The sequence below is a fragment of the Dicentrarchus labrax genome, unplaced genomic scaffold, assembly GCF_905237075.1.
Source record: "Dicentrarchus labrax unplaced genomic scaffold, dlabrax2021, whole genome shotgun sequence".
Classification (NCBI taxonomy): domain Eukaryota; kingdom Metazoa; phylum Chordata; class Actinopteri; family Moronidae; genus Dicentrarchus; species Dicentrarchus labrax.
In genome coordinates this window covers 13,827,476-13,846,760 of record NW_026136701.1, presented here as the reverse complement: position 1 = coordinate 13,846,760, position 19,285 = coordinate 13,827,476, and the positions used below count along the sequence as shown (strand labels likewise).

Here is a 19,285-nt window from a genome sequence, read left to right as displayed (position 1 = left end):
AAAAATGGAAAACATTTGGTAGTTTAAGCTTCACCTTTTCTGTTTTATGTCATTGTAAATTGAATATATTTGGGTTTTTGACTGTTGTTTGGACAAAATCTATTTTAAGTGGTCACCATGAGCATTGGAAAAATGTATTATATGACACTTTATAAGCTAATTAATTAATCAAGTCATCTAAAAAAAGTATTGAACACTGAAAATAATTCAAATTCTATGCAGCCCTTGTCAGCAGTATATTATGTTCTCTTTTTGTCTGTTGTTTTAGCTGACATCGCCAACTCGAATCCTGGAGCAAATTCACATCACAGCTTTGTGTTCTCTGCAAGCAAAATAGGATGCCTCTATGAGCAGCATGGAGCGAAAGCAGCCACTAGAGGCTGCACTAGCAAGGACACAGAGGCACAGATCAATAATGAGAGAGAGAAAGACAGAGGAATCAATGGAGGAACAGCAAAAAAAGAGATGGTGAGATAGCATGCAGTTCAGTTCAGCAAGAAAGAGTGACAGAGTGAAGAGACAGTAAGAGTAAGCATCGTACCAGCTGACAACCTGAGAGAGAGAGAGAGAGAGAGAGAGAGAGAGAACACACTCTCAGCTCACTAGAGAGAGAGAGAGAGAGAGAGAGAGAGAGAGAGAGGGAGGGAGAGTGGAGCAGCTCCACCACGTTGCCCGTCCTCATATTTCCCTCTGCAGCTGTGTGAGGCAGAGTGAGCGGCGGAGGAGGAGAGGGCACATCTGAGTCTCGTGGAAACAGCAGGACCACGTACCATTTGGCCGAGAGATCGATGCACTGACGCCAAGCCACACAAGAAGGGTGAGCGGCCCGTAGGACGTCCGTGTACTGCCACAGAGAGAGAGTGAGAGTAGCCAAAGGGACAGAGAGAGTGAAGAGAGCGAGAGGGAAGAAGATTACCCAAGGCCAATTTGAAAGCTTTCAGCTGGTCACTCGGAGCAGGTGAGTTAACTTGTGCATCTGTGGAACGGGGATGGATGTTCGGCAGGTGCATTCTGCTTGTGACAAGAGTGTGTATGTCCTGTGTCTTCACTCATGCACAGTTGTTTATTCATTTGCCTTTGTGTTAGTGCTGTGTGTCCCCTGTTTTATTTCCTGATGTAGTTTTTGCATCACTTGCAAGACAGTGTGCATTTATAGTCACAGCCAGGTGATTAAGTGGGGAACCTTTGTATCAATCAACTTGTTATCATGCTGAGCAGAGAGGAACACAACAATAGCTGCTTAATGACCCCTTCTTTCTCATTTGTGTGTTTATGTGTGTGCTTGTGGGTGCTTTTTGTAGTTAAAGTGCAGGTGTGTGTGTGTGTGTGTTGTAGAAGATTTTTGTGTTGTAACAGGTGAAACATGTCTGAATTATAGCCACTTGGGCCATTTAATAGATCCATTATGAAGGCTTGCTTTTAATTGGAGTAGTTACAGCAAAGATAACTCTAAAGCCACTGGTGTTTTCTTTAGATGGACAACTTATTGTGTCAGCTAAAGGATTTTAGTTACTGCTGAGTTTGGATGAGCATTTAGGGAAGCGGTTTCAAACAACAATTCAACTCTTTTATCAGGATTAGACTGTTGGTTACATGAAAAAAATTGTGTCATTTTTTTACGCTTAATTTGATAGAAATATCTTAATAATCTCTAACTGAGGTTTAATGATACTATGCTGCTTTCAGACTTGCTCAGTTAACTGTTAGTGTAGTTATAATGTGTATCAACATATGCATGGAAATGTGCTAAATGGTTGTTTCTCCGTCAGTGACTGTTGTTATCTGCCAGTTATTAAAAAGCTTGTGGGCTATTGCTTTTTGAGTCCAATTAACTGCCTTTCCTGCAGAGATAATTCAGTGTGTTTCAGCTGACTTATTATTAACTAAGGTGACATTTAGAAAGTCGGTCTATATGTGCGCCATCCCTGTGCGTATCTTTATGCTGTACCTGGTTTGAAAATACCATGCCATGCTCAATATGGCCTGTCATCCATCTGTATGTGTCTCCATCTGTCTCTCGGTCTCTGCTCCTCTCCCTTTCCCCAAAACCCTCCCCCCGGCGTCCCTCCTTTCCTCCATGTCATCCTGTGAAGGTTATTGCCATATATCGAGTGGGTTTAATTTGTCAAAGTCAGCCAGACATATTGTTCACGGTCACAGGGGAACAGGTTCGGGGATTCAGTGTTAGGTATTGACACCATATTGGAAGCTGACAGAGACACAGAAAAAAAGGCAGAAGTAGTGAAAACAAGAAGCACAAGCAGAGGAAAAAGCTACCAATTCAGTTTCTGAGCTGAGCAGTTAATTTCAGAGACTGTTTTTTCCTGACTGTGTGTGTGTGTGTGTGTGTGTGTGTGTGCGTGTCTGTGTAGGCTGTGAGTGAGGAGGCTTGAGGTTATCGGTCTCAGGATTCATCATATCTCGCTCAGAGCTTGGCTTTCCTTCTCTCCCATGTGGCTCCAGTGTCATTAAGCTGAGACACCGAATCTGAAAGATCACTTTCTCTCCGCGTCTGTCTTTCTCTTCCTGGATACACCGGACTGTATCTGTCTCTCTTTCTTTGTCTTAACCTCTCGCTGGCTCTTTATCTGTTCATTACTCACTCTCTGTCGCTCTGTCTTTCCCACACACATACATATGCTGAAACACACACAAGGAGGAGACAAGTGTAACTGCATTTGTGGAAACTGCTGCTCATAAAACATGCATCCCTCATTGAATGTAGAGTGAGAGTGTGCAGAAATCATATGATTGAAATTCAAATTAAATACTGATTACTATACAGCGGCTCTAATATTTTATTTTTCGCCTTCTGTAATGGTGAATAGAGCGATCGAGTCCCTCCAGAAAATTGCATTTGAATTTAGAATATTTCTCTTGGACATGCATTACAGTCTAGCTGTATGTACCACAGATATGGCAGCAGTACTGACATCTTACCGACTAGAACAAATGCAAAATTATTCAAATGTTTACTCTCATTCGTAGTTTCTTGTTTGCATTTGTTGCGAGTCAGTCAGGATAAGAGCTTGTGCTTAGTGGGTAAATTGCAAATGCAAATTGTTGCTATAAATTGCTTAAGGAGCAGGTGGTATTTTTCTCACATTCCCACTGTGTCAGGATTATCTTCACTATTTTCCTTTCTCTGTTTCCAAATCTTTCACATTTATTTGAGTGCCAATGGGCAGCCGAACAAGATTGCAATCGTCTATGTGGTAATTAATAATTTACATAATACTTCATTCTGGGGGAATTTTTATTTTTCTCTGCGCCAGTGTTAATTGTGTTAGCTAAGCTACCGTCATTACTTATCGTTAGTGAGACAGTTAAATGTGGACATATCCAGCTCTCATTAGCGACTGCATCATCCATCAGATACTGCACAGATTTAAACACAGTAGCAGAAAGGAAACTGCAGTAAGAGGACAGAAATCTTTAACTGTTTGTTCTTCCTTCAGTTGTAATTCAAACACTCATATCCATCACACAAGTACAGTTTCTTTGTTCGCTTATTAAATGAGCACGGTTAAGGTCCCAGTACGGGCACATGGAATTTATACAGTCATAGTAACATGAAAATGATTGTCAGAATTTAGTTTGTACACTGCTCATTTCTACTTTCTACAATTTCTGCATTACACAAGTTTGGTACAGTATTTGAAAGCCTTAGCGAGATCAGTGAACAGAACATTTTCCTGTCCTGGTTCATCTTTTCAAGAAGCACCTCAACGGCCTCCTGTGCTCAGTCTTCAGTCTGTGTGATGAATCCTGAGTAGACTGCTCTGATTTATGTTTTCAAGGTAGAGGAGCCAGACACGGGCATTTGTCTGAACGAATTGTGTGAACTGTTACCTTTCTTTCATTCTGTCTTTCTTTCTTGCTTGCTTTATGTTATCCTCTCTCCTTCTCTAACCATTCTCCCCATGGGACTGCTCTGTTGCTAAATGATACACAAACAGGCATGCAGTCTAGGAATGTGTGGTATCGCGGTATTGCCACAGCATCATCACCATATTTAGCAATCTTTTATTGAAACGCTAACTTTCCTGAAACAACGTTGCCTTTGATTTTATTAGATATACATACGTTTGGTACTACTGACCCAGAATTGCTTTAAATGCAGTGTCATTCATACGTGTTCTCATTTCTTTTTCAGATATTAATAGTTAAAATAATATTTAATAGATAGAATATAATCACAGTTGGGATGCCTGACTGTGGGTCAGTTATTTTGGGCTCTTACAAGCCACTGCATTATCAGTCTCGCTCTCTTCTGCTGCTCGGATGATCCGAACAGTGTTTCACTAACAATAATATGCTCTATAGTAAGCTCTTGAGACAGCGAGTGTCTTCATTGTCAGTCACTTAAAATACTCTCTTTTTGTGCTTAATGTTTCAACTTGGCCACCCACAAACTGTTAGTATACCAGTAGATCGAAATGCAAATTTTAGCTTAGCACATCATTGCCATAGCAGCTAGAGCTCTACAGACAAGGAAGTTGTTTTTTCCTTCACGATGCTCTCTGAGAACAAGGGTTGTAACCGTAATGCCGGTAATATAAATTGATCCAATTACTGAATGTCATGATTCAAAATTGCAAGCTTAAATTATTGATAGGAAATAGATTAACTGGGAGAATGTGACTCCTGAAACTGATCAGCTGCAGAGAAGACGTATCACTTGAATTTGTTTGGAGAAACACAGAAACAGGTAGTACAGTGCTGCAGGGTGCTTTTTATGCTTTTTTTTAACCTCATAAACAGTCTTTGGCAGTACAGACACAGCCTTGCAGAAAACACACAAATCTGACAACACCAATCATAGCTTGCTGTCTTTCGCGACCTGTGGGTTGTCATTGGGAAGAAGGTGCCAGTAACAGAAATGTGAACAAACAGTGGCGCTCGAAGTGATGTGTATAATATTGGCTGTGTTTGGAAAGCCAGAAAAAGTAAAAAATATGGCTGTGACCTTTCCTCTGTTTCACAGTTCCACATAGCAGCACCAACACGCTAGTGTTTATGTCGGGATGTCTTGAGGTGTCTCAGATGTAGGGTTGTCCACCACGAATTGTCGTGCCTATCATGACGTCACGTGGGCCTATTATCATGTAGTTTGCCCCTGGCATAAGGCTACTGAAGCCTGTTTGTCAAAACGTATTTGCGTTATGTATTAGCTAAACCAACACTAGAGATAATACCAACCTTGAGCATCACAGCTTTTCACTGTTGATCTCTCGACCACAAAGCACTTTATTAACAGAAGACAGATGAATGTGCCAATTATGCTGATCTTATCAAGTCACTCGTCTGTCTGACTGCCTTGGGTCTTGCACAGCGCAGTATGTGACTCTCTCTACTCCGCTAATAAAAATAATAGACGAAGAAAAGCAGTTGCACTGTGACAGAAGGGCTGATGTAACAGCAAGTTTGCAGTATTTGCTGGTTGGTAAAGCCTGATCCGGCGAGATGTTGTAAATTTCACATACGTAGCCCCGCAATGGTGTAGAGTGACAGTGCTGAGAGGGGGGAAAAACAGGAATCGATTGCAGGATGTCTAAGAAAACAGGACTCTGCTATATCCTGAACCACCGACGAAGTACATTTGTATTTCCAAACAGTTTTGATGCTGTCTGATATAACCACTAAATTGATCATGCCGTAAAAGTTGTCGGAAGTGCTCAAAAAAGACGCGTACTGTATATCACAGATGATTTATCGAGGCAGGACCTCCGGTCCAATTGAATTGGTTTTTAAGCCTCTTCGGGAGCTTTGTTGAACCCTGTGTTAAACAGCGAGTGGAGAGAGGGAAAATGACAAAGCTCATAGGATCATAAAATATGGGGAGAAATGGGAACTGCCCACTTGAAATAATGGGGGAAACGTGTGTAAGATAAGAGAGTCCTATGAGCTGTGAGTGGAAATCTTTTTCTTCTCCTTTCCGTCCTGTGTATCTAAGGAATATTTCCCACATGGAATGACATACTTGAACTCATCTAAGCTTCTGATTCATATCATATCATAGAGCACTGTAGAGACATATTCACCTTGGTCTTTATTTCAATCCATAAAATCGCAGGAATCTAAATTGCTTCTTTTGCCTCTGCGCTTCAAACGGAATCCGAAGGGTTCAGAGTTCAACTGAGTGTTCTTGTTGGGTAAGTATCCCCGTTTCCAGGATCCATGGCATGTGGTGTTGCATTAAGAAGTACCTTCTGCTGCCAGCATACTATATTTTTTTTGTACAAGTGCCCGCCTTATGAATCTTGTGGGGATATGCTTGAGTGGTTTTATTTTTATCCCACATCGTCCCGTCCTCCCCAGCGTTTAGAGAAGCTGGGCAGGCCATGTTAATGATCCTCATTAGCCAAGGAGCTTGAATCCAAACTGGAATTTTTCCACTTCAACTGCTACTTAACATTTGGTGTTCTTCTCTCTTGTCTGTCTGTCTTTCTCACTTTCTTTCTGCACATTTCCCCCCTTCTGCAACCTCTCAACATTTGGTTTTCTCCTTCATCTCCCTCCATCTCTCTTGCACTCCCCTACCTCTCCCACCTGAGTGTCTGCACTGGGAAATAGTCGGTAAAGGTCTTCCATCTCTTTCAACCTCTTCTTCAGATATATTTTTTCAAGATATTTACTGCACAGTGCAAGTCCCTCGGTACTTGTGTGTACCTCTGTGTTTGAATGGGTGCATGTGCGTGATCAAGTATGTGCGTGTTGCTGCGTGCATGTCCTGCAAGAAAAGGAAGTGTTCCAGATGACCTCTGATACTAGTTGCTTCTTCTTCCATACTGCAAAGTAAAAAAGCTTAAAGTTTAGGCGTGAGCCCCTTCCAGGCAGCCTGTGAAGGATGTTCAGATATACAAACATGTCGGCTCAAGAGACACCTTTAGCTGAAGGGTAAATACGCTCTGTCTCTGTTGATGCAACAACTGTGCAGCAGTTAGAGGCAGATGTTGTTTGATACCTGGCTGACTAGGGATTATCTGAGGCTGTACAGTCCAGGCTGCTACACTGCATCATTTTGATGATGATTTTGATACTAATCTAAATGTTCTGTCTTTATATAACCTTTATTTAGGACGGGAAGTCACACTGCACACTGAGCGAAAAATAATGCCCCCCTAAATGTGGCCTGAATACATGAATTATCCTGGTAGAACATGTTTGCCACGTTCTGCTAAAATGTGTCTAATTTGCATTTTTGGAGTAGTTTCTAATTGCAAACTCTCATTGATGGAGGAAAAGGTTTAAGAATTACAATTCTGCAGAAGGATTTTTGTGTAGTAAGGGATGTTGCCTGAATTGTGTAGGTTGTGAAGCTCTTTTAAACTTGACATTTGGGCTTTTTGGAACAAACACTTTTACTGAAGATACCCAAATGATAAAATAGTATTGGCAGAAAAATATGATAAAACTAAGAAGATGAGTTATTTTAATCTAGCTTCCTCTGAGTGGATTCCTTTACTCCTCTCTAGTCTTCTCTTCTTTCCTCTCAGTAAAAGACAAATGGCAGACAAGGGTGAAATAATAGTTTATTACTTCAGCAACCAAATGATCTGATTGGACTATTAATCAGTGTTCTGATATTAGCATGAAATAAATAAATAACTGTTAATGGAAAGGGTTCACACTGCAGGCTGTCTGCTCTTCTCCTAATCAAACTGGAAACCTAAAAACAGACAAACTGTACTTGTCAGCTCAGTTTATACATATTTAAAGGTAAGCAGACAAGTGTTTCAAACAGAAGTCAACCTAGTGTTTTCATTTCCAGCGTGTTGAGTGGAGGCAAACTCTGTGAACAATAACGTCTTTTTGATGTTTCAAGTACATCATCCAAAGTCAGCCTGGAGAAAGAAGAGGAGAACATAGTGTGCGAAGCCTTGCGGCCAAAAGCTGTTTTTCCTTAATTTGGGACAGGTCCAACTCAAGTGTGAAAGTCATTCATGACAAATCCCATGTCCTGTCAAGGAAAGTCTTCATAAGCAAATTGCAAATCACTGAGTACACAGGCAGCTTTATCTAATAAGTCCTGTCTGTAGATTTTCATAACCTCAGCTGGTATGGTGTCCTGTTCAGACTTCGACTCTCATAAGTATCACAGTGCATGATGGCCCTTTTCCACCCCTGTTGACAATACAATTGCGCTGCAGTGCCTTTATTCCTGTTTCACTTTGGTCGTAAAAAAAAGAAATATCTCTCTGTACCTTGCTGTCGCTCCAGGATACGGACTAATTTGACTCTAAAAAAATCTTTTTAAATGAAACATGGCTACAACAAACCAATCAAACCAGCACCTTCACACACCAGTTAATTGCACATGTGATTAAGAACTAAGACAGCTATTTGTCTCCGTGAACCTTCCATCTGTCTGCCATTTACCAGAATGGTGTCATTAACTTAATTTGTCCTTAGCTCATACAAAAAGCCATTCTCATTCCTAGCACACACTGAGCAATTATAACTGCTCCAGTTGTCCCATTTGCATAGTTCCATAGAATATGCATTCTGATAGATTAGATTTTCCACTTAATATGCAAAACAGAGCTGTTATGGCTTGGTTTGCACAAGATATACCTAATAATTGGCTCAACTGAGCAACACACTGATTTTTGCTTAATTCCATATGGCAGGATACGGGTTTCAATCAATATTTCTGCATTGTTACAATAAAACAATCTGAACTCAATGCATACATTTCACCTTTCCAAAAGGTTGAAGCAATGGCTCGTGGTCAAATGTCCACCTCCGTCATCATTAGGCTATGGCCTATCCCAGTGGATTCTGCACTTTTAACATCAGAAACAAAACAACATGAAGCAAGTAAAACAACCTCAAAGTCATGCAAAGTAAAGGCCACAGAGGGAAAGAACAGTCAAATGATGCACGATTGGTTGGACATTGACTTTGAAGCTGTGTGCTTTGAACAGGTGCGGTGGAGGACGGCTGTAATTTTTACTGCTAAAAGTAATTTCATTAAATTTCATCTCTAAAATCATTGTCTTAATAGATTGATTGTAATTTTCACAAGGTTGATGAGCTCAGCAAAAGAGCACTGATATGTTAGGTATGTTTTGGGCTGGTCCTCATTAATTTTGCAGTGTTAACTGTCCCACAACTAAAAAAAATTTAATTAACATTTCTTTCTCATATTATTACTTTGCTGAGAGTTGAAATAGAAATCAGAAATGTCATTACCTCTCACACTGTATTTCCCATGTGTTATGAGCTCTGTCAACTGAGTAAAGTTTGAAAATAAGAAAACTTTTATTTTGGTGTTTTTGTATACGAGGTGTTGCAATAGGCAGTTGTTTGCAATGGATTTTAGACAATAAAAGAAGATTGCCCTCTGCCTCTGAATCTGCTGAATCTTGCTACATTGGAGTATTTTTGGATCAGAGAGTTTCACATTCTACAATGTAGAATCTACACTTACATGACATTAATCAATGCACTATCTCAGTTCTTAGAGAAAAACATACTCTGTATTCTGTTTGTTGTTTTGTTGAAGCCCAACCCTAGATGATATTACCCATATTCTACAGACTTTTCATTGATCTCTCCCAATCAATGCCTATCCCTTTGGAGAGTGATGAGACATTTTTCAACCTACTTTCATAGGACAGAGCTACCATCTGAAATCCAATAAGGTGCCCTGGGGCCTATGGAGCGGTTGCGGCATGATACATGATTTGAATGCAGTATTATTTTCTTTGCACACTGTTTAACCGTGTTTTGTCAACAGATTTGTGACACTGATACATGCAGACATGAAACATTCTCTTGGGGTAGCTCTGTTTATATGATTAGATTTTGAATATGGCGCTATAAAACAGTAATCATCAAGGATATCATCAGATCTGGTGGTCTGGGATCCAAAGTCACTATTGTGTGACATGAGGACGATTAGTTTGTACACTACCCATGAGACTAAATTGTGCACACATGGCAAAAAATGTAAGTAGTTGGTCATATCCAACAAAATAGTAATTGTTATATCTTTATCATAAGGTGCTTTAATTTGATTGCCAAGTAGAGTACAAGTGACACAGAAAACTACAGTTTCATGTTTAAAGGAATAGTTGAAAATGTTTTGTTTTCTTGCTGAGAGTTAAATAAGAAGAGGAATATTACTCTCATGTATGGATGTTTGTCAGAAATACGTCCGACATAACTCTCTTTAAAACCACAAATTCTTGTTTATCCTCATTATTTATACAGATAAAATAAACAAGTTGCATTGTGGTTATTCCTGAGCTTGAGAGGTGCTGGTTTTAAACTTTGTAGAGAGCCGAGCTAGCTGTTTTAGCTTGCTTCCAGGATTTATGCTAAGCTAAACTCGACACCTCCTGTATTTCACAAAATGTAGAACTATTCCTTTAGGCTTAAAAAAAATCTAACTAATGGTAGAAAAGAAAGCTAGACTTTAAGTTGGGTTGATTATCGGCTCTTGGCTTAGAGAACGTTTTTCTAGGACTCTTCAGGTTGGGCTGAGTGTTCCTTGTTTCTTTTCTGTACAGAAAATAGAAATGAAACCATCATTCAAAACAGAGCCAAGATTCTCAACGCTCCCCACTGGAGTAAGTTAAGTGTTTTTGAGGCTGGATGAAGTGTGTCACGAAGAGACTCCTGTAGCTTGGTTTTATTGTTCAGCTGCTTGTTAACTGCAATGTATTTCTGCTACAGATGTCTGCATGTCGCTTAAATTATTAAACATGGCAAAGGTAAATGCAGTCACAGTGTAGACGAATAGAAAAGGTATAAGATAATATCAAATTTCACTTAAGAATACAAGGGCATCTAATAAAAACTAAGGTTTTACAACAACAGTTTTTAATATTTCATAAGAAACTGCTATTGTATTTACTGTTAGCTGCACTACCTTTACAACTATGAACTCTGATACGACATGCAAAAGTTAGGGTAAAAAAGTAACCAAGGATGGATAAAATGTATGATTATAAAGCAAGAGTTAACTAATAATCTCAAGAGTTTATATTTATAATAATACACTGACATATTATAACACAGTTCAGCAAGCTAGACATTAATTAACTGTTTTTGAGACACTAATCCAGACATTATGCATCATTAATCAGCACACTGCTGTCTAGGTCACAGCGATTTGTACTGTAGCCCCGTTTTTCACAAAAAAAAAAAAAAAATTATATGTGCAGCGACAGTCAAATACCTGTAGGTGAATAGCTGAGCACAGAACCACCACAATGCAGAGGTAGTTTTTCTGTTACCTCTACACCTCTGTAACAATTAGATTGTTGTAAGCTTAATTATTGCGGTGGTATTCGAACACTAACTGTTGGAAACCGAATGACTTCCTGACAGCTACTGGGTCACAAGGCAGTAAGTACTGCTGTGCCGCTGATTAAATTCACCCAATAATTAAGCAGACATCATTGATTCCCTGCAGAGAAATGGAGAAATGGAGAGAGTGAGTGTGAGAGAGACTCCCTCTCTGTCCCTGTGCTTCCTGTAGCCCCTGCAGCGGTGGGCCAGTCAGATATGCCTAATTTGGGAAATGAGCAGAAGTCAATTCCACTTAAACAGACAGTGGTGGTTGGACACATCGATGTTCCATGCATTGTTGACTCCCTTCATTTTCTTCCTCCCTGATTTCCTCTGTGTAATTGACAGAGCAATCGAAGGGAATGAGAATGTGTGTCCTAGATTATGATTGTGTGTGTGTGAGTGTAATGTGGTGTGTAAGAGTCTAAAACTAAACAATCACATACTGCTTCATACTGCTTGAACAATTTAGGACACTTGTATGTGTGGAGCCCCACCCCCCACCCCCTGTTAAAATGAATCAGCAGCTTTAAAAGTAGGGCTTAAAATCAGGTTTATTTTAGGGTTGGTTAATAAATGTAGTGTTGAAATTAGTTCTTGTGGGTTTAGTAATGCAAATGTATGCTTGTGTGGGTGCCTGTCTGTTTCTGCCAGTGTTGTTTTTCTCACATCCGTGTGGGCAGGTGGAGTACACACCACACATCACAGGCGCACACACACACACACACACACACACACACACCAGAAAGCAGAAAAAGCTGTTTTACTTTTGATTCCACTGCATGTATTTTAGGTACGGTAGTTACGCTACCACAGCTGGCCAACAGAGCTAGCAAATGCGTTGCCAAGGTCAGTGCGTAAAGAACCATTGTGAAATCAATACCAGGAAAATTAATATATGCTGCGGTTTGCCCTAGTTAAGTCCCCAAACTGTCCACAGTGTTGTGAAGTGGAAGGAGGAATCTAGGGTGTTCAGGCTTATAGAGGTAAAAGTCCTTGTCCTTTTTTTGCATAGACAATTAAGGGTGACAAAGTCTCGTTCCAAGTCTTAGAAGAGCACAAAACTCCGCTTTGAATCATCAGTACACAAGATGAGCAACCATATTAAAAAAAAAATCTGGTTCTTTGATAAAAAGTCAAAGGTGCAAAACATAAACATAAACAGTATGGACTGAAGTCATCTATGCAGAGTGTATTTTTGTAAGAAATGTCTAATCACTGAGCTTAAAGTTCTGTTGCACACACCGCTGATGGTAAGCAGAAGTTAAAGACTACACTCGAAACCTGATAAAACATTCAGCAGTTTAAATCAGTCCACTCACTGGGTACATTTTGAATGAAATGAGAAATTGAAACCCGATGGTGGTTGCATAAACTAATAGTATTGTAAATTTTCCAGGAGACTCTCACATTTCATTGAGGATATCATTGCATGGAAACTTTGTAATGGGAACTTCGTAGTGAACATTACCCACAATACCCCGAGTTCCATGAATGCTAATCCAAAATTGTAGGTCTGCCATAGCAGAATATTCCTGCTGAGAACCACCATCTGAACTTGAGCAGTTTAACGGCAGTGTTTTTATGAAACCTGTTATTAAACCTGTATCCACTGTCATGGATCGTTGTTTAATTATTTTATTTTCATTTTTAATTAATACTTCAGTCATTTTATCCTTGTTAAGTGCTTTGTGTTACTATAAAATGTATTAATTATCAGGAGAGTGTGATGTTAGCGAGTCAGAGTGACAGCTGGTGTTAAAGCTTTTGTGGTTTAAGTTGGTAAAGTACATCTTTCAAACTGTAGAGACGTTCAAGGTTAACAAACACTCAACTGACAGCAGACGTTCTTATGACACCGAATGTGACGTATAGCCATCCAGTTTTCCTAAGAGGTCTTAGCTCGTTATTTTTTCATCTGTATTATGCTCTATGATAGTGTTGTCATATTTGTGTTCTCCTCAGCAGCTTTGTAGCTGTGGTTAGTTAATCGAATTGACTTGTTCTAATGTAACTCTTCTTCATTATTGAAGAAAGGGTCGTGCCATCATGTCAAGAAGAATTTAATCATCTCACTGAGATTCTTTCTTTCTTTACTCTTTCTCTCCACTGAATAGAAAACGTCCTGACTACATTAAAAATCAAAACAAGGTCATCTTGTTCAATTGTGAAATGTGTTTGACGCATTTCCAATGCTTTGGTTTTTATAAAGAAAATATACCTTTCTTGTACTGGAGGTCCTTTTTTTAAATACATGTTAGCTCCTTCAGCTAACAGGTTTAGAAGAGCAATACTAAAAGCAGAGTAGTTTATGTATATACTGTACATACAAATGTTATTTTGTAACATTTAGCCGTTTCTTGAAAAGAAAGCTGAAGCTGGGTGAAAATCATTTTTCTGTCATAAAAAGATTCAGGGTTGGAAAATCTTTTTTTCCCCTCATTCACGGGCGCTATGAGTGATAACAATGACTATCTCGTATCACACACAGCACTCATGTTCGATTTTGTGGAAATTCTTCGGCTCATTGCAGCATAAAGTCTTTTTAATGCTGCCAGAGTTTCAACCTTGAGGGTTATAACTGTCATATTCCTTCTGTGGAGTGTCACATCCATCTAGATATCTATCAAACAAAAAAAAAGACCTTCCCAAAAACATGTCAAGAAGGCTTTTCACTATCTTGGCTAGAACTAAAAGAATTTCACCATGACATGCAGCCATCTGAATCTGCTGAATCTATTGTGATAGCAAACAGCTACTGGAAAGGATTGAAACAATAGCTCGTCTTGACCTTTATCCAGCTATGCTCATCTGTCAGCATTTTCAGGTTTTTACCTCCTATCCCTTTCACTGTGAAAATAACATTTAAACTTTGAAGTTACAATACATGTATTTCCTGAAAAAAACTAAATATTCAGTAATTAGAATAAGTGAGCTGCTGCTGCATTGAAATAAAAAAAAACATAATACAACAACTTCTCAGAGGTTGTTGCACCACACTGTGATTGTGAAATGTTTCAACAGGATGATGTCTCCAGCAAATGAATGATGCAACAGACGCTAATATGCATTTAAATGCAACTCAGGATACAACGATGTTTCATTGTTTGAGTTTGGGTCAAATGTCAATCTCACTAAAAGCAAAACTGTTTGTGTCGTTTCTGTTTACCGTTCACTAACAAATGCCAGTGATAAGCCTGCCATGTGGTAGGAAATTGATGAATAATGCAGTAATATTTTGTTAGCAAGAGTAGTGTGGAATACAGAGAAAAAGAAGTAGCTGTTGGTTCAATAAAGGATACAGCTTCAAAGAGACTAAAAGCAAAAATAACAGTAGGCGCAGGGTGTTGATAATAAATTTAGACCGTAATAGGCATTTCATGTTAATGTATCTTTACAATAAACATACAGGTGGTTAGATATGCTACTTATGAGCCTATGTCTCTATTTCCACTGCTCAGTTTACTTTTAACAAATAATGTTAGATTTACTCAGTTCATTTGATTTTCAAATATTAAATAAATACTAATAGTAAGTAAAGGATTTAAAAATTAAATTTAAACAAGTACTGCACTTACTGTTATTATTAATATGTAGAAAGTATTATTATTAAGCAAAATGTTAGACATTTGTACTTCACTTGAGTCCAAAACATTTCTTAACATTTATCTGGGAGCTAAAGTAACTGGTTTGTTTGAGGATTAATAGTTTATATTTAAAGCATATGATCAGGTATTTTTTGGTTAGCCTACGCAGCAGTATGTAAGTAGGCTAGTTATACTGTTAAAATGCTGCTTACGCATTAAACCATCAGTAATAATAATAAGCAGTAATGTAAAATAAATGTTTTTACATTATTAACATTTAGAGCATTGTAGGACTTGTAAAGTCTTTCCACAGTGAGATGTAGCTACTTTTCATGATTGTGAATACTTTCTACCATAGTAATCCTAAAAACAAGTCTTAGAAGGCCAGATGGAAGACAAACAGGTGGGCTTTTCTGTGCCATTAATTTATTTTCTTGTTTTGCACACCCACCTATTAGGAGATTATGTTTTGTTGTACTAATGTATGTTTCAGGTAAAATGATTAATTTGGCTTTCAATAGGATTAACTGAAGTGTATTTGAACAAATTCTCCCTGTGTACTACTTTCCTTGAAAAGGCCATTCATTGGTTGGATGGGTTTTAGGGGCACTCTTTTGTGTGAGCATGATTTTTTTTAAAATTTTTTTAACAAGACTAAAAGAGTCTGGCAATGTTAATATTTCTCATTACACAAGACTGTCCACCCAGAGAGAGCACACACAATGAACTATTCTTTTCTCATTCTCTCTGTCCGTCTGTCTGTCCCTCACATTCCCCCCCATTTTATCCCTGTTTCTTTGTCACTCTTTACAGTCAGTTTTCAAGGCTTCTATTCTGCTGGCCAAAATTGGCAAAGAACATTGTTCTAATCAAGCTTGTTGGACACAGATCAGAACAGCTCATTGAAAAATCTTTCAGTGGCTTGTTGAAATCTGAATGAAAAACACAGCTGAAATGTTTTTTTTTATCTAATTATAGACTTGATAATAAACCTTATTGTGTCTGGGTAATTTTATTAATCACAGTTCAAGAATTTATTATGTTATTAGTTTTCCTTTGAGACAGTTCAACCAGTTCTCTGTTATGCATGCAAAAATGACCTGCGACTAAAAGCCAAAAACCAACAACCTTAAAGGGGCCCTCTGGTGTTTTCTTGTAAACAAACAAAAGTTATGTTTACATCCAAAATGCATTGTATATCCTGGAGTGCTAACAAGCGTGTTGAGTGTATTTCCATCTTTATAAAACATTTACAAAGGCGTATTTTAAGCCATGTTTACTAGCAAACCTGTCTTCTTCTTCCTTGCCTTTATTGGCTAGTACTCCATACTGGTATCTTGGTGCTGTGTGTTGTTCATTGGAAAATAGTGAAACCATTGGCAAGACTGTGCATGTGGAAAAGTTAAACATAATAGGGACCCACTCATAAAAAAAATATATCTATAGTGCTGCTAGAGGGCAAAACCTCTACTGGGAACCTTTTAAAAAGGGATAGTTCAGGTTCTGAACCCACAGAGTTTTACCTACAGTAGACGGAGGTCAGCATGCCCCCAGTTTGGAGAGGCAGACAGGAGGACCAGCATGAAAGCTCAGCTATGTACTGCTTAGCTTTTGTGCAGTACGCTGGGGGTGGGGGCAGTAACAAAATGTAGTTTAGCCACCTAAAAAAAAAATCAATATCAATTTAAGTGTATGCTATATTTAGAATATTTTCACTGCTTTACCTTGTCATCATACAGCCCTTTCTGACAGGAAACTAAAGCCGTTATATCCATCTGTGCTCTCTCCAAATCAGATATAAATGCTTCAGTTTCTGTCTGTCTGACAGCAAAGTGAATACACTGACTATGGGTTAGTACCTCACACAACCCCACTATCCCTTCATTGACAACTATATTGTCATTGCCTTTCAAAAAGACCCAGATAATAATATATATACTAATACTGTAAAAGTACTTATGATGGTTAGAGAAGATCATGGTCATGTTTAGAAGAAAGCTACCATGTGGTTGGTTCAGGATTAGAAGAACAGCTTCTTGTGTTGAAATCAGATGCTTTTTAAGAGCTTTTTTAGGACTATAAGAATGTCTTGCTGCTTTGCTTCTCAGAATCATTATTACCATGAATGCCTGGGGAATTTTTAAAGGGACATTGTGTAGGAATTTCTCCCATCTAGCGGTGAAATTGTATTTTGCATTCAAACGAGTAGTGCTCTCTAGTGCCTCGCGTTTTCAAATGCGTATTGCAACTACGGTAGCTGTTATGTACCAAGAAGCCTACCGTTCGAGGAGAAAGCAGGCAACTTCAGCGTCCCTTTGAAAGTCTTTCTCCTTCATTAGCTCTTTCCACCTGGGAAAAGCTACCCCGATGTTTACCCTCGTTTTTTAAATTTGCCGGTCATGTTGCCTTTTTAATTCCCTTTTTTCGCTTTTTTGGCGACAAGGATTCCTTCTCCTGTGGCTCGGCATAAGTATGATCCTCCATTATTAACTAAAGTGCAGTGCAGACTTTCAAATGTGCCGGGGCAGTGACAAGCGCCTCTCACTGATCTCCTTCTCCGTTATAGCTGGTTTCAGTCACGTGACGCTGGCTCTGAACGAAAAGGCGTTGTGGATTAGCTCGACAGGTAGGCTAGTGCTTTATGTCCCTCTCGGTGATTATAGTTTTTCAAAATGGTGGAACAACATGGAAGCCTCCATGGACTTGCCCCTCCAATATATATACAGATAAGAAATTCTTCGCTTACGAGGATAAGTCAGATTATTGGCAGAGGTAATTTTACACCAATGAGGACACATTTATGAATGAAGTAATTGATTTTAGCTAATAAAATACTTAAAAAGCTACACAATGTCCCTTTAAGTGTTTTAGGTATTTAAATCAAATGATCAGTTTTGTCATTTTTTATAGCTAGATAATGTCTGCCTGGTCAGTGTACCACCTAGCACTGCTATATTGACACTGCTATGGTGACTGGCTCTCTGGAGGTACTGTATATTGAAATTTGTTGAAAATTGTTAAGCCTAAATTATATTTCTTTGTGATAGCACATTTACAATTTTTAAATGGTGTACTTCTCCCTTTCCTGGAGCATCATTCTCGGTGCTATTACAGTCATTTACCCCACTTGGTCCAAATCTCCTGTCTTTTAGAGTTGGATGTGAGACCCAACTATCCTCTGGCTTGAAAAGGACAATAATTCAAAGCTGATCTTTCACAACTGAAATCCAGAGAGATTCCTCATTAGAACTATCCTTATTATCACTCCAGGCTTTATCTCTAACCTTAAATGCAGGCAGCGTACTGTTATCATTACTTTCCATGATATAAAACTTTTTTTTGTGCTGCTTTGTCAGTCTTTCTGTGAAAAAACATTTGGCCTTGATCTCTTGTAGGTGAAATGAAAAGTTTTGAGCAATGCCAAAAAATAATTTATTCAGCACAGGACATTTTTTGGGTTGCCGCTAGAAGATGGTCATCATCTTTTATAAACAAGATCACTGTTATTTTCTCTTTTCCCTGTGAACCACAAGTTTTGATTTCTGTCGTTTTCTGTAGCTCTAAAGTATGACTATTGATGCTTTGTATAGAGGTTATGATTGTATTTTCACCAGCCCACAATGCGCCTGTGCTGATAAACCTTGCTGCAACAACACTTGTTTTAAATATGCATCCAGTAAGATCTTTGGAGAAAGTATTTCATATAGCACCAAAAAAAGTTGGAAGTTTCAGAAAATTTCCACTTTCTTAACATTGAATTTAACCTGTCTGCTACAAATGCCAAATGCACTCCGCTGTGGAATACACCAGATTTGTCTTTCCTGTTCAACAATACACTGAATCTCTGTTTGTTTCCTTATGGTCTAAGTGAAAATGCTGCACTAACCAGAGATAAGTTGTCGTGTCAAAAGAGAGAGCTGTGTTTTGCGATAAGGCAGAGAAGCATTACAGATTACAAGCTTTACCATTTTTTCCCTCTTTTCTGCCTCATTTCCATCCATCCCAAGTTTGCAACGGTTTTGAATATGGACTCTTTTGAGTTGTTGGTTATTCGAATTGGAGCGAGGGATGCACACAAAAATTAAACAAAAACAAATGCTGTCATTGTAAGTTGACAACAAAAGCATTGCATAGTGGGAGAGAGAAATATTCCATCTCGAAACAATGAGACAAGGTGGTTAATTACCCAGTTCATTTCTAATTAGCAACATGAGCAGTGCAGGGAATGTAGCGGAATAGGCAGAGTTGCTGTTGTTAGCTGGATGGATTCAGTGTTGTGCCGTGTGCTGCTGCTGAGATAGGCCCTGTGCCTGGAAACAGTGGTGGTTTTGCATCCAGCAGCACCATCCGTGGTCATTCAGAGAGAAGTAATGCCAGAAAAATGCTGAATAAAT

At 38.8% G+C, this 19,285-nt stretch overlaps 1 protein-coding gene across 1 annotated transcript in view; it reads left to right on the top strand.

Annotated features, from left to right (window-relative positions):
- Positions 1 to 823: 823 nt before the first annotated feature.
- The window catches only part of tnr (tenascin R (restrictin, janusin)), a 167,285-nt gene continuing 148,823 nt past the window's right edge, over positions 824 to 19,285 (top strand). Inside the window, exon 1 of the mRNA XM_051404691.1 lies at positions 824 to 958. The gene's annotated coding sequence lies outside the window, so the exon portion shown is untranslated. The remainder of the gene's footprint in view (positions 959 to 19,285) is intronic.